Source organism: Melitaea cinxia, chromosome 29 (genome assembly GCF_905220565.1).
Source record: "Melitaea cinxia chromosome 29, ilMelCinx1.1, whole genome shotgun sequence".
Lineage (NCBI taxonomy): Eukaryota > Metazoa > Arthropoda > Insecta > Lepidoptera > Nymphalidae > Melitaea > Melitaea cinxia.
In genome coordinates, this window is record NC_059422.1 from 1698717 (window position 1) to 1712943 (window position 14227).

Below are 14227 nucleotides of genomic sequence, written 5' to 3' on the forward strand. Positions count from 1 at the left end.
AAATTATTGCAGGTAAAATTGCGGGGCACAGCTACTTAATTCATAGACCATTTGTTTTTTTTTCCACTAAAAACGTATTTGTTTATTTACGTTTATCTTCAAGCAATGCAAGACGTTACAATTTCTCCCAGATACTAATCTTATACTAACCGGAAGTACCAACTTAACGTGCTCAATCAAGCGTTGGACAAAACGAATTCATTTCTGTTTTAAAGTGTATCTCAATATGTTCATTAATATCTACAAAGTAGTGTATGTAAGGATAGATGAATGTTTTATGCGAACTCAACTGTACTGCTTATTATGAAAATTTGTAGATGCAGTGGCGTATTTTAAGATTCAGTACCCCGGCCCCGGTCCATTTTCATTTGCCGCTTCATAAATTATGGTAAAAAGGTAATATCAGCTATGTAGGTACATAGTATTGCCATAAATACTGCTACAATTAAAAATAAACAAAATATTACATTTTAATTTGGAATCTGTCATTTTTATGTTTGTTCATTGTACTTTCTCATTTTCGCGCCAATGCATTGTAAAATATTTTGTGATATTAAATTGGGGTGAGGTTAAAGAACCGAAACGCTTTGATTGCAATTACACAAAGTAGGTATGGAGCCAAATATAATTTTTAAAACTGTCCATACGCTTGATATCAAATTTGTGTACCGGGCTATTGATAGTTACAATGAATCCTCCTCTGTTTGTGACAGAAAAAGACCTGGCCGTCCACGTAATGTACGTACGAAAAAGGCGATCAAAGCAGTAAGGGAAAGAATTCAAAGAAATCTTGTCAGAAAGCAAAAGATATTATCTCGGGAGATGAAGATAGCACCTAGAACCATGTCGCGTTTTAAAAGATGACTTCGAACTTGCAGTCTAAAAGAGACGTACTGGTCATTTCTTAACTGATACTTTTAAAAAGAATAAGGTGGTAAAATCAAAACAACTACTTAAGCGGTAAACAAAGCTTGGTCACAGAAACATTTTGTTTACGAATGAGAAAATTTTTACAATTGAGAAATATTTTAACAAAAAAAAATGAACGTACTTATGCTCAAATATCTAAGAAAGTTCACCAATTAGTTAACAGATTACAACATGGGTATTATCCGACTTCAGTGATGGTTTGGTAGGGTGTCACCTATGAAGGAGTGACAGCCATACTTTGTGAAAAATGTATCAAAAAATAGGCACATGTATATCAAGATAGCATTCTTGAGAAGATAGTTAAGCCCCTTAACAATTTCATGTTCAATAACCAAGAATGGTCCTTTCAGTAAGACTCAGAGACTCGGCGCAGGGTCATAAAGCTCGATCCGCCCAACCTTGGTTAGAAACCAACGTTCCGGACTTCATCAGAGCTGAAGACAGGCTGTCGTGTAGTCCCGATCTTAATCCGCTGGATTATGATTTATGGTTAGTGTTAGAGAGTAGGGCTTGCTCTAAATGCCATGATAATTTGGAGTCATTTATTTTTCTGTACAACAACATTTAGGGCAAGACATAGACATATAGCAATAGATGTGTCAATGAATAATGAATTATTTTCGGTGAAATCCCCACAGGATCGGATATAACGCGCGTGTAACCGCGAGGGGCAACTATGTAGTAGCGTATAAGCCTTTTTAACATCTACATAAAATGATGTAAGCTCTCTTTTTTGTATTTGGAGAAAATAATTTTTTAAACCTATTTTATGATACATTAGGCGTAGTAAATTTAATTTTTGTTTGAAGTTTTTTTTTTTTGTTAGAAATTAGCAAATAATGCCGAAGGTGATAGTTTTTGTAGTTTTTGTTGTTGATATTAGTGCCATAATAAAATTGAAGATTTAAAAAAAAAATGTTGAAAAATATCATACTGTCATTATCATTACTTTTAATATTTAACCAGCTGAATAGACGAACTTCGTATCGTATTTTTTTCGAGTTTTTATCGAATTTTTCTAATTTTTTTTTTTTACTCAAACTGTGTCCTGACAATAAGAAACACAACAATGTATATTCCCACTTTTTTGAAGACGAACGGAAGCGATTCGTGTGTTTAAAAATTTGAATTAATGGGGATAGTAACAAATTAGAATACATATGCGTGTGTCAAGAAATAGAAAAAGATAAAAAATTAATTGCAATTAATTATTAATGCTTAAAAGAGGTAATCTATAACATTATCATAATATTTGACAGCATCATTGCGTGCCACAGACGCGTGTTTTACTGTCTGTACTCACTTGAACTTGCATAGAATCTGTGGTTTTAATTTTTTTTTTTAAAATAAATAAAAATATAACTATATATTATATAATATATAAATTTCGTGTCACAATGTATGTGGGGGATAAACTTCGAAACCACTCAACTGATTTTTATCAAATTTTGTAAGTATATGTAATTTGGTCCAACTTGGGAGATACGGTTGTTTTTATCTCAATCGGACCCGGTAGGTGGCGCTGCTATCGGTATGTAACTCCGAAATTTTTATTTCAATTATTGATCTCGATATTTGTTATTGCAAAGTAAATGTTTATTATAGACTTTAGTGCGAATTTATTAATTAGTTCTATAAAATCCTTATAGTGGTTTAGCATTTGTAATAGCAAATTGTACAGATATCCGGTAGATGGCGCCGTATTTCTATTTATAGATTATAGATGGCGCATTTGAATATAGAATTTACATATACTTCAATAAATTAATTATACTGTATACAGTAATTATACTGAGCCACAGCAACGCGTAGCTGGGTCAGCTGGTTATTCAAAACATGATTAAAGTATTGGAAACGTGTACTCGTTTTCCACGTTCAATTGTTCCACTTTTCCACAAATTTACCTACGACAACACCTGAAAGTAACTTTTTTTGTAATGGGATATTATAGGCCAGGGCGCAAAGGGTGGTTCAGTGGTAAGTTTGGCAACGCTCAATGAATGCCCCTGGTATTAAAAATATACATAGACTATGGTAACTGCTTAACATTATGCGAACTTTATGCTTCTGATCCCTTTGTAGTATAAAAAAGGTAGTAATTTTCACTCAGTCACTCCAGCCTATCGCAGTCCACTGCTGGACATAGGCCTACCCAAGTTTGGACCAATAATGACGTGAACTCATGTGTTTCACCCATAATCACCACGCTGGGCATCGAAGACGCTGCTGCCCGTCATCGTCCCGTGTATTTCAAAGCCAACAGTTGGATGCTTATCCCACCATCGGTCGGCCTTTAAGTTCCAAGATGGTAGTGGAACTGTGTTATCCCTTAGTCGCCTCATCCACCACACCCACAGGAAGAGAGGGGGTGGCTATATTCTTTATTGCCGTAACCACATAGCAGGCAAGCAATTAACAACAAGCAGAAAGTAACTTTCAGAAGTGGTCCTTCCAAACATGCTGCTCCTAATCTCAAAATAATTGAGCAAGATATTGCCTACTGTGTCCTGTGCCTCAATAATCTGAAACCCAGTCCCAGAATCCTGATATTCTTAGGTTCTCTAAGAGACATCGTCAATTTAGGTATTAAAACACATAATATCTAGTTATCTACAATGTATATATGTTTTCTTTGTATTATCTCTGTGTCACGCACGCGATCGACCATCTCGGCGGGATCCACACGTGATTACAAGATCTGAGATATCCGATATAAATAAAAGTTAATCGCCAAAATTTATGTATGCAACTAACTTTTGAACGACTGAATTAGATTCGTGATTATTATTGTTAGAACAAAGTATTATCGAAAAAAATATGTTACGAAGTTCTACAAGTCAGATACTAAACTTGATTTTTCTTTGTTTTAACAATAAGTATATTTTGTGACGGTAAATTTTATTAATAAATTTGGCCACAAGCAATTTTAAAAAAATTGCTTAATACAATTACAAAATAGTTTATAATCGTTAGAATTTAAAAAGGATTAAACAGCGATTCCGTTAATTTTTAACCGACTTCAAATAAGGTTCTCAATTTGACTGTATTTTTTATACTTTTGGTTAGGTGTATTGATTGTGATGATTTTTTTTCAACCGAAAGTTGATGCTCGTCATGTGGTTTATTCAAATTTGATCGAGATCTGACGGGTAGTTTTTCGAGTTATTCCTAATAATGCATATTTAATTATTAATTTTCGACTACCCACGTTGTATTATATAGATTTTTTTGTTTGCGCGTAAACACACTTAATTTTCGGTTTGTATTTGTTCGGTTGCAGTACTACACGAGTGAAACCATATGAGGCGTCTTTCTTAGAACATATCTCGAGACTAACAATCTCGGCCCCCATGTAGATCACCGTGCTCACCAAACCATAGAGAAAACAAAAGCGAAGGAAATAGCGTACCAGTCGTCGACTAGAAAGACCGCGAAACAGTTTTCTAACGTTAGAATATCGTTTTAAAAGTTAGACTAAAAAATATCCAAGAAAAAAAATAAAACAATTTAATTCGTTTTTTTATTGTGTGCAATAGATAACTAAGTGAATATAAATATTGAAAAATAAAAATAAATTTATAATAAGAATTTAATTAATTAAAAATTCAATATAATAAACAATAAATTAAATTATAAACCTTTTTCAAGTGTTAGTCAATAAATCTGACAGTTTTTCCAAGATGGCCGCCCGTGCGCTACTCCTACTTGCTTTCTGCACACGGTATGCGCTCTGCGATGATTACATCAGGATGGTAAGAAATTATTTAAATGAAGATAATTATCACTAGATAATTACGACAAAAGAATATTAATTACAGCTTCTAGAAATATATGGGGCATAAACATAATTATAACTACAATATTTCCAATGTACACTGATTATTTTTGTTTTTATTTTAATATTTTTTCATCCGTTATTTTGACAGTTAAAATTTTAAAAGACAATAGATAAATAAATTAGGAATTAAAAAAATCTTTACCTACCTATTTCTATGTGTATGCGATTTACGAAATAACTTATACTTAATATAAACTCTGACATTTTGTAACATTATAAACGCTTCACACTTAACGGCCTCCAGTAGGATTTCCTCCAGTGTCGGAAGTCCGGAAAACATACACAATACACAAGTACAAACGACCAGACCACGACAAACATCTATTACGGAGAATACAAATATCTGTCGTAAGCGGAGATCGAACCCGCGACCGCTAGCGCAACAGCCAGTGATGAGCTCGCTGCGCCAACGCGTCATCAAATATAATAATATAATGAAACTTATAACATGCATGTACTGCATCTTGAAATTTGTCAGTCCATTTAATAAATTGCGTTAGAAAGAAACAGCATATAAATGTAAGGCATTGACGAAAAAATGTGTAACAAATCTGGTGTATTAAAAAGAGTGAAACAGCGAATGATTTAGTAGTTGTATTTAATTGCTCGAAAACGAAAAAAAAAAACCTACTTTAATTACCATCGACAAGGAATACAAGGTAAAAAGTCACTGATCTGATTTTTATAGATCAATGTAAAAAGTAGAAAAAATAATCGGTAAAATACGCATAATAATGCGTAAGGGCAAGAAAAAATAATCGGTAAAATACGCATTATTAGAGACAACTGAAAAATTACTCGTCAGATATCGACCAAATTTAAAAGATTCTACACTACAAACACCAGCTTTAGATTAAAAAAAGAATCATCAAAATAAACCCAGTAAAAGTGAGGTAACATACATAAAAAAGGATAGGAGGATTCGGTTGGGCTGGGCGGCGTTTGGCAGGCTTCATCGAGTCTTCACTTCAAAGATTCCGCAATGCTTGAAGACAAAAGTCTTCGAGTAATGCGTCCTGCCTGTGTTAACATACGGAGCCGAGACGTGGACAGTGATTTTTATGGAGAAGGGACTGGTCCACAAGCTTAAAGTCGCTCAACGTGCAATGGAACGGACTATGCTTGGGGTTTCTCTAAAAGATAGGATTAGAAATGAGACTATCCGCGGAAGAACGAAAGTAACCGACATAGCGCGCAGAATTAGCAAGTTGAAGTAGCAGTGGGCTGGTCATCTGTGTCGCAGGACTGATGACCGTTGGAGCAGACAGGTCCTGGAGTGGAGACCGTGTCTTGGAAAACGCAGCGTGGGACGTCCTCCGGCCCTTTGGAGCGACGATCTACGTAAGATTGCCGGTGTAGGCTGGATGAGGATTGCGGAAAACCGGGATGTCTGGCGCGAACTTGGAGAGGCGTATGTCCAGCAGTGGACTGCAATAGTGGCTGAGCTGAATACATAAAAAATGCATTCGAACTGAGAACATTCTTCTTTTTTTGATTTTTTTTAAAAAACGAAGTGTAGCTCATCATCTGCCCCATCATTATAAGTATGCTAAAAATTAATACCTACACACTAACTTCATTTTTTTTTAAATAATATGTGGACTAGTAAATCTATAACATGTTTCGCTTGTCAGTGATATCTTTTGAATCATGATCAACGACTACTTGAATATCTCTTTCAAATAATAATTGAAAATACCCACTACCTGTACGGTCCTTAAAATTCTATTGAAGTTGTATTCTCGACCGCGCCAATTTATCTCTTATGGGTATGTCTTCTATATCTACGTGATTAAATAAAAATAAAAATAAAAATAAAAATAAAAAAGCCTTTTATTTCTTGCGAATTTTGACAAAAGTATCAAAATAAATACATCTAACATAATTCAATGTATACATTTAACAGAAAAATACCCTTTTCCATCTAAGAACTTAAGTAATTTTGTTATTACACTTGGTTTCACAAAAACTTAACTTTACACTAAACTTTAACTCTTTCCTATTTTATACAATTAGAATAAATAAAAAAAAACAAGTATTATTCTATTATTATGTTAACAATATTAAATGAAGTTTATTCAAATTAAAATATATACATTAAGATAAACAAAATCTAATCGAATCAAGGAAAATTATTCAAATAAATCAAACAGGATCTTAGCTACACAATTTCAATGTATTATAATTTTTAGTTAAAAATAATTAAGAAAGTCAATAAAGTCAAATGAAATCAACAATTAAATATGAAAATTAAATTAATGTATACAAATCAAAAGATAAGATTAGTAACAATAAACAAGCATGTACAGTATGTAATAATTAATTATTATCAATCAAATTCATCTTTCGTTTGTAATATGATTGCAATGTGATATTGCATTAACATGTAAATTTATAAATTAGAACTAAAAAAAATAAAATAAAATTCACAACACAAATTTATTTTATAAATTTTCAAAATTTATTCATCTTTAAGTTGCATTCCAAAATAAAATTCAAAATTTAAACTATGATTGCATTAAACAGATTCAAAATTTAAAATTAAAAACTTATCAAAAACAAAAATGTATCCAAACCAAACTATTAAATATCATGCATCCATGCAAGAACCCCTCTTATTTGAGGGTGAAGGCCTCCTCCAGACTTTTCCATTTATCTCTATCTTTTGCAATTGTTTTCCAGGTTTTTCCTGCTATTTTTATTATATCGTCTTCCCAACGAGTTACTGGCCTCCCTCTCTTTCTAATACCCGTAGGGCCCTGCCATATCGTAAGTCGAGAAGTCCAACGGTCGTCGTTCATCCTGGCTACATGGCCCGCCCAGCGCCATTTCAACCTCTTTGAGAATTCGAGTGCATCTATAACTTTTGTCTTTTTACGTATGATGTCGTGTCGAATTTTTTGTATTTTTCTCACATTTGTCATGCTTCTTTCCATACTCCGTTGGCAGGATTTAATTTTGTTTTTCACTTGTTGTGTGTATTTCCATGTTTGACATCCGTAAGTGATAGAGGGGAGCACGCAAGAATCCATAACTTTTTTCTTTAAATTTAATGGCATAGCACCTTTAAAGATTTCTTTTAGGTTCCAGAATTTTTTCCATGCGCCTGAAATTCTTCTCCCAACTTCTAATTCGTTACTTTGTTTACTGAAGGAAATTTGTTTGCCTAGGTATATGTAACTATCCACGTATTCCAATGGATTTTCGTCGAGATATAAGGGTTGTTTTGTACTGTTAGTCATAATTTTGGTTTTACTCAAATTCATTTCTAAACCTACTTCAAAGCTTACAGACTTCAGTGAACATATCATTGATTCCAGTTCTTTATCACTTTCAGATAGTAGAATAATATCGTCGGCGAATCTGAGGTGGCTAATAAATTTACCGTTAATGTTTAGCCCTGTTCTGTCCCAGTTTAGCTTTTTGATGACCATCTCTAGTACCGCTATAAAAATTCTCGGTGACAGTGGGTCGCCTTGCCGTACACCTCTCTTCACTGGTATCGGCGGTCCTGTCCTTTCAAGTTTTACTCTACTACTACAGTTGTTGTACAAATACTTTATAACTTCTATATACTTTTGTTCTACATGATGTGATCTTAAAGCTGTCCATATAGAGGAGTGTAGGATTGTGTCGAAGGCTTTTTGATAATCTATAAATGCAATGTAGAGTGGTCTCCGGTACTCACGGTATTTCTCTATTATTAGTTCAATTGCATGGATATGATCTATCGTAGAATATCCACGTCTAAAACCAGCTTGCTCTATCGATTGGTGATCCTCTATACTCTTACTAATTCTTTTTTCTATTATAGATGAAAAAAGTTTGTAGAGCGTTGGCAGCAAACTGATAGGGCGATAGTTGGATATCTCCGTTGGATCGCCTTTTTTGTAGAGCAGAATTATGTCGGACTCCGACCATTGAGACGGCGTGATACCTGAAATTAATATAGAGTTAAATAGCTCTGTCAAAGGACGTGTAAGATAGTCACTGCCTTCTTTTATTGCTTCGTTAGTAATTCCATCAGGACCTGGGCATTTTTTAGTTTTTAGTCTTTTAATTTCTTTTTTAATCTCGGTCTCGTCTATCATTTTTACCTTTGAGATATCATCTAGAGGGTGCTGGGTGCTGGTAAAGACAATTTTATTTGAGTCACTTAAAGCTTGACAATCATATAATTTTTTGTAGAAGTTTGTTACAGTTTTTATAATATCAGACCTGTTATGTGATAATTTACCCGACTCTTTTAATTCGCTTATCCACATCTTGCTATTATTTAATTCTTTAAGTGCTCTTTTAACGCTGCCACTAGTATTTATATGTTTTTCAATTGTTTTTGATCGATAGAGCATGTAATCTCTTTTTATGCTTTTACTTATGAGTTTATACAGAGCTTTTAACTCATTTTTCTGTGTTCGTGTCTTCGGTTTAATTCCATGTAGCTTTTTTCTTTGATCTATAATTTTTCTGGTATAAGCTGACAATACACAAGGTTTAGTGGAAAGTTGTTCGGGATTATGTAGACTCTTTGTTATGGCTCGGATGATTTTGTCATAATTAGCTTGTATAGTGGCTTCATCTTGAAATTGAAGTTGTTCTTTATGTTTTTCTAGAGAGCTTTTATATGTTAATATTTCTGAATCTTTCTCTAATGAGTTCAGCAAGTGGTTTGTGAATTTTTTACGACTTTTCTTTAGGTTTCGTAATAGCAAAGATGCCCTTATAAGTCTGTGATCGGAAGGAAAATTTATATTTAAAACTTGCACATTTTGAACATTTTTATCTAAATTTGTTAGTATGTAATCAATTTCATTCTTTGTTACTCCGTCTGGCGATTTCCACGTCCATCTTTGACTGTTGGGTTTTTTAAAGAAGGTGTTCATTATGCATAATTTGTTTTCGTATGCAAAGTCTATAAGGCGCTCGCCTCTACTATTTCTTACACCGTATCCATAGTTCTTCATTACCAAGCTTTCATAAGGTCTAGGTTGCCCAATTTTAGAATTAAAGTCACCCATGACTATTACGTTCCTATCACAGCTCCTCAAAGTATCGCTAATAGTATTATAGAAGTGTTCCACATCATCATCGCTTGAAGTCTCTGTAGGTGCATAGACTTGTAGTATATCTAGTTGATACCCGTTTATATTTAGTTTTAAAAGAGCCACTCGTTCTGATATTCCTCTAAAGCTCAAGATACTTCCTTTAAGATATTTCTTAACTATGAAACCCACACCATATAATCCCTGTGTTTCACCTGTATAACAGAAAATGAAGTTGTCATATTCTTGAGTTATTGTACCCACACGTCGGACCTCTGAAATGCCGATTATGTCATATTTTGTATTTTCCAAAGAGTTCATCAACTCCATTAGACGGTAACTGGTTGATAGAGTTCTCACGTTATATGTTGCTATGTTAAATATACCATCTTTAGGGTATCCGTTACTAGTAAGATTTTCTGGAGGGTTATGGTCGGACTCTCCCGCGGTGACCAACCGTAATGGGAGACGTGGAGGGGCCATTTGTAATTTTCATTGTTTATTGATTTGTATGTCGTTCTCAGGCTGATCTTGAGAGTTGATGACGCGACTATAAACCTGATTCTGTTCCCGAATAATAAAATCTTTAATGCTTGAAACTTTGTTCTTTTTATTTGGTTCTTTTTTGTTTTGATTTGGCAATTTATTTTCCATGTGTACTAACTCCGGTGATTCAGATAGATGTCTTTTATTTGGTTGTCTATGAAGGGTTTGTTGATCTTTATTCTTTACTACAATTAGTTTATCATATCTGATGTAGGCCTTGTGGCCAAGTTGTTGTTCTTTTTTTAATTGAACTTGTAACTCCTTACGCTTAGTCAAGATATCTAATGGGTAGTCTTCTTTGAAGTAGTATGGCGTATTTTTTAAGAGTTTCTTATTTCTCAAGATATTTATTTTTAATCCCATAGTAGTAAAAGTGATTTTTATAGGTCTAATCGAGTCTTTCTTTTTTCCCAGCCTTCTGACATCTTCTATACTACAAATATCGTACTGAAAGTTAAAATATGTATTTATCAGTTCTATAACGGTTTTTTCTAGGTCATGGTATGATTTTTCCCGTTCCTCTACACCAAACAAAATAAGATTTTTACGTCGCGAGTATCTGTCTAAGTTATTTATTGCTTTATTTAGTTGTTGAAGTTTAGCTTCAAAAAGATTCTGCTTTTCCTCTAAATATGTAAATTTTTCATTTAAATTGTTTATAATGGTTGTTGTTATATGCTCTTTCATTGCCAACATCTCAGATTTTGTTTCCCTATTTTCTTGCTGCATATTGACTAACATCATTTTTATTTCTTCCATGTTTATAAGGTATATGTAGCACCCTCTAGCGTCCTCGTTATGTAGCCCGGAGTTGTAACTGCTACTTACAACAATAGATGTCGTCGCTAGTACTGTTTTATATGTATATTATAGTAAAGTCTAATTAGTAAAAATTAATTTTTTGTAGATGCTATTTTGTGTTTGGTTCAGTTTAGGTCCTTGATTTAACACAAAAGACAATAATATTTTGCACTGAGCTAACTTCACAAATTATTTATAAAGTCACTTTAAATTCCATATAACAGTCCACTATTACACAGTTTATTAGGTTTTATTCACCGAGCACTACATATAGTCCAGTCTGCATTTTCACTAATAATGTATATTTTGCACTTTTCACACCTTTTTAACTGTTTAATTGTTTAATAAAGCAAATCAAAACACTAGAACAATGACAACCGTGGTCCTACCTACGTGGTCCTACCTACGTGGTCCTACGTGATTATATAATATAAATAAATGTATGTATGTACAAATTTCCATTTTTTTTTTGTTTATTTAACAAACAAACATTGACAAATAGTAGATATATTGTGTATATAATATGTTGTGTAATATCTATACATTATAATAAAATGGCAGGAAAGTCAAAACTGTACATTGAATATTTTTTTAAAAGAATACTTGGGGTTGTGATCTACAATCGATACCGAAGCCAAAAATATAGTTTTTAGAATTTTTGTGTTTGCCTGTTTGTCTGTATGTATGTCCGGGATAAACTCAAAAAGTACTGCATGGATTTACATCAAATTTGGCACGAATATTATTAAGAATCGGGTCAACATGTAGGCTACAAATTATCACGCTATCACCTACGGGGAACGAGCAGTGAACCTTGATTTCTTCAACGAATTCTGTAACAACGTGTTATCTTACGACTTATATTTGAATGTTGTTATTATGTTAATAACCATGCTATAAGCTAGTTTCTGCGAAAGCTGTTTAGTGCGAAGCCGTGGCGAGTCGCTAGTATAATATAAATTGTGTTTTAAAACATTCCGAATCGGTGGTAGCTTCACATTAACTATAATGATTAACTTATCAAGCGACATAATTTTAATTTGTAATGTTACGATTTCAAATTTCTTTTTTTTTCACTAATTAAAAAAACTTCTTGTTTTTAATTTTCAGAATTTTTATACAACTAGGTCGGCAAACAAGCGTACGGCTCACGGTAAATGATTACCGTAGCTTATAGCCTGCAACACCACAAGCATCGCAAGCGCGTTGCCATCCCTACCCCTAATTCCCTCCAGTATATATATATATACCCCTATATATAGAATATTCAACTCCTAACTGCGTTCCTTTAAATGGGGGGCTCTGTGGGTGCTAGTTCAAACTTTACTTTGTCTTAATATACAAGCTACTCTGGCAACGTTCTTCTACATAACCGTCCAATACTATTTTTCGTAGACCCAAATACGTCGATAATGTAAAATATTAAATTATGTGAAAATGGAAACGGATTAGTTGTATCGTAGAATGTTTTTATGTGTAAATTATAGCCGTACTTAACTACTTACGTGCTCATGAAAGGTATTATGCGGAACGAGTCTATCAAAGTAGTTCATCTATTTAAACAAAATCATATTCGCTAGGTAAAAGTACGCTAGGATTTTTAATCACCTGGAACGTGATTTATTACACCTACAGAACCCCCCATTTGTAGGAATGCGGTTAGGAGTCGAACACCTTCTAAATTTATCAATAAAAAATTAGTATATCAGTCGACTTTTGACTCAAATTCATGCATGCATGGCATATTCTGCTCAAAATCTGGAGCAGCCCAACTGGAGACTTCCCTAGTACTAGACCTTACAGAAGATCACAGCTAAAGAGTACTGCTGTTGTGTTCCTGTGATGAGCTTGCGATACCTCTGGTGTTGTAGTCATCTATAAGGTACGGTAATCGCTTACCATGAGTTGAGGCGTACGCTTGTTTGCCGACCTAGTTGTAAAAAAGGCAGCACAGGACCAGATGGCCATGTTGAAGATACTTATTATTATTTTACTATCCTAGTAAATACAAGAAAGTTTGCCATATTAATACAAAAAGAATATAAAAATACATAAATACGAACCAAATAATACTAACAATGTCCATTTATACCAAAACACAGTCCAAGTAACCCAAATAGAGACCGGAAAATTTGTCAAAGCAGTCATGGGGTCTTGGCTAAGCGTGAAGGTTACATTACTATACAAAGACAAGTTGCCTACTTAGTGTGGTCAGTAGCATGACGAGTTTTTGGGGTAAATATGATTCAGATATGAAAATAATAACTACAGCAACTATACCATTAAATTAAAACCAAAATTCCATTCAGAGTTTTATTAAAATTTTATTAGATTTTTTTTAAACACCAAAATTTTTTTTTAGATAACTAAAATTAGGCTTAGTCCAATTCACTCAAGGTCTGATAAGCTTTGTTACATGAAACTGAAAACCTTCTGGTTATTGTTTGATAATGTTGTTTAATGTTTAATGTTGATATGTATGACTGCGCGGTATTTTTATTGTCGAGTAGCGTCTTAATTCAAATAATATCTTAATTTTAATTCCGCTCTCAAACTCCATCTCTTGACGTTTTTTTTTTTTATATCACTAGGTCGGCAAACAAGCGTACGGCTCACCTGATGGTAAGCGATTACTGTAGCTTATAGACGCCTGCAACACCAGAAGCATCGCAAGGGCGTTGCCGACCCAATCCCCAATCCCCCCAGGAGCTCTGATCACCTTACTCACCAACAGAAACACAATACTACTTGAAAACAGTATTATTTTGCTGTGATCTTCTGTAAGGTCGAGGTACTACCCCAGTCGGGCTGCTCCATATTTTGAGCAGGAAATTCCTGCTGTGCCCTACCTCAGTTGGCGTTTTTGGACAATCGTCAATACAGCTCTGTTTACAGCGCTGTTCAAGGGAGAAGTTACTAAAAAGTATTCATAAATAACTATATTACAAATATCCAGCACCAATGGTCTAACTACGCCGAACGAACTAAAACACATCATGACATTGCCTCTAAATGTTACTGAGTACCAACCATCAAGTTTCTTCAATTTCGGACACATTTTCATTTCGCA